Source organism: Solanum tuberosum, unplaced genomic scaffold (genome assembly GCF_000226075.1).
Source record: "Solanum tuberosum cultivar DM 1-3 516 R44 unplaced genomic scaffold, SolTub_3.0 scf00800, whole genome shotgun sequence".
NCBI classification, from domain to species: Eukaryota; Viridiplantae; Streptophyta; class Magnoliopsida; order Solanales; family Solanaceae; genus Solanum; species Solanum tuberosum.
The window spans coordinates 90,251-93,045 of record NW_006239709.1 but is presented as its reverse complement, the minus strand read 5'-3'; the positions used below and the strand labels follow the sequence as shown (position 1 = coordinate 93,045).

The following is a 2,795-nucleotide window of genomic DNA, read 5'->3' as shown; positions in this document are numbered from 1 at the left end:
AAAATCAACTTTCTGGCTCTATTCCTGAAGAAATAGGTTACCTAAGGTCTCTTACTAAGCTCTCTTTGGGTAGCAACTTTCTTACTGGTTCTATTCCTGCTTCATTGGGGAATTTGAGCAACTTGTCTGATTTGTATCTTTATAGTAATCACCTTTCTGGCTCTATTCCTGAAGAAATAGGTTACCTAAGGTCTCTTACTATGCTATCTTTCGGTAATAACTCTCTTAATGGATCTATTCCTGCTTCATTTGGGGTGTCGTAGAACAACTTGTCCAGATTGTATCTTCATAATAATCAGCTTTCTGGCTCTATTCCTGAAGAAATAGGTTACCTAAGGTCTCTTACTATCCTATCTTTGGGTAGGAACTTTCTTACTGGTTCCATTCCAGCTTCATTGGGGAATTTGAGCAACTTGTCTGATTTGTATCTTTATAGTAATCACCTTTCTGGCTCTATTCCTGAAGAAATAGGTTACCTAAGGTCCTCTTACTATGCTATCTTTGGGTAATAACTCTCTTAATGGCTCTATTCCTGCTTCATTGGGGTGTCTGAACAACTTGTCCAGATTGTATCTTCATAATAATCAGCTTTCTGGCTCTATTCCTGAAGAAATAGGTTACTTGAGTTCTCTTACTTATCTATATTTGGGTAATAACTCTCTTAATGGATCTATTCCTGCTTCATTTGGCAATTTGAGAAATCTGAAAACTATGATTCTCAATGATAACAATCTCATTGGGGAAATTCCTTCATTTGTGTGCAATTTGACATCACTGGAAGTGTTGTGTATGCCGAGAACCAATTTGAAGGGAAAAGTTCCGCAATGTTTGGGTAATATCGGCAGCCTCCAGGTTTTGATAATGTCACATAATAATCTCAGTGGAGAGATCCCTTCATCTATTTCAAATTTAACATCACTAAAAATTCTAGATTTGGGCAGAAACAATCTGGAGGGAGCAATTCCACAATGTTTTGGCAATATTAGTAGCCTCCAGGCTCTTGATATGCAGAATCTAGAGGGAGCAATTCCACAATGTTTTGGCAATATTAGAAGCCTCCAGGTTTTTGATATGCAGAATAACAAACTTTCTGGGACTCTTCCAACAAATTTTAGCATTGGAAGTTCACTTATAAGTCTCAACTTGCCTGGCAATGAATTAGAGGGGAGAATCCCTCGGTCGTTGTCCAATTGCAAAAAGTTGCAAGTTATTGATCTGGGAGATAATCACCTCAATGACACATTTCCCATGTGGTTGGGAGCTTTGACAGAGCTGAGAGTTTTAAGATTGACATCGAATAAATTGCATGGACCCATAAGATCTTCAGGGGCTGAAATCATGTTTCCTGATCTTCGAATCATGGATCTCTCTTACAATGCCTTCTCGAAAGACTTACCGACGAGTCTGTTTCAACATTTAAAAGGCATGAGGACTATTGATCAAACAATGAAGGCACCAAGTTATAGAGGACATGGAGTATACTTCCAAGACTCTGTAGTTGTTGTAACAAAGGGATTGAAGCTTGAAGTTGTGAAAATTTTGTCTTTGTACACAATTATTGACCTTTCAAACAATAAATTTGAAGGATGTATTCCTAGTGTTCTAGGAGATCTCATAGCTCTTCGGGTATTGAATATGTCTCATAATGGACTGAAAGGTCATATACCACCATCACTTGGAAATTTATCTGTAGTGGAATCATTGGACCTTTCATTTAACCGCCTTTCAGGAGAGATACCACAACAACTTGCTTCTCTTACGTCTCTTGAATTCTTAAATCTCTCTCACAATTATCTCCAAGGATGCATCCCTCAAGGACCTCAATTTCATACCTTCGAGAGCAATTCATATGAAGGTAATGATGGATTACGTGGATTCCCTGTTTCAAAAGGTTGTGGCAATGATCCTGTGTCTGCGCTAGAAGATCAAGAAAGAAATTCTGAATTTTTCAATGATTTTTGGAAAGCAGCTCTGATGGGCTATGGCAGTGGAATATGTATTGGATTATCCATAATATATTTCTTGATCTCAACTGGAAATCTAAGATGGCTTGCAAGAATCATTGAAGAACTGGAACACAAAATTATCATGCGAAGGAGAAAGAAGCAGCGAGGTCAAGGGAATTACAGAAGAAGAAATAATCGCTTCTAGACAAGTTACCAATACAGAAGGATTTGATTTCAGAACTTCAGGTATCCAAGCTAAGCTCTACACTAATCTTTTTTAGGTTTTATGTTTTTTTTGTTACCAATACAGTGCTTATTAACTCTTGATACGAATTGCTAGTAATCAGTTGGAAACTGTGACAACAAACGCTAAAGAATTTTTGTTGTGTGATTCACTTCCTTATTTCTTCAGATTTTCAGATGCCAAGAATAAGAAGATGTTGGCGTAATGGATTTGGTTCTTCCTATGTTGCTGCTTATGATGTTGGATTTGATTTTTAGTTTTATAAGCTTTTCTTAACTTGGGAAAATGTAATATTATGAATTTTGATGATATACAATAAATACACCCTTGTGGTCTGGCCCTTCTCTTTGCCTTTTATTATACAAACAGGCATACTCAAAGTAATTGTTTTTGTCATTTGCATTAATGAATAATGTTCCTTGTTGTGCTCGTAGCACTTTGAAACTTTCATTTGCCAATTGCAATAATGTTAGTTTGAAACATTTGTCTGTTCTATTTCCAGATACAAGGGGGTATACTAGATAGATCAAAGTGGGATAATCTATTCGAGGTAGCTGATAATTCACAGGATGCATATAGTAGTTCAACCAACTCTGGAACAAATG

General features: G+C 36.9%; 1 pseudogene; it reads left to right on the top strand.

The window, feature by feature from the left end:
- LOC102585047 (probable leucine-rich repeat receptor-like protein kinase At1g35710) overlaps positions 1–2,525 on the top strand; it is a 12,843-nt pseudogene extending 10,318 nt beyond the window's left edge.
- The last annotated feature ends 270 nt before the right edge of the window (positions 2,526–2,795 follow it).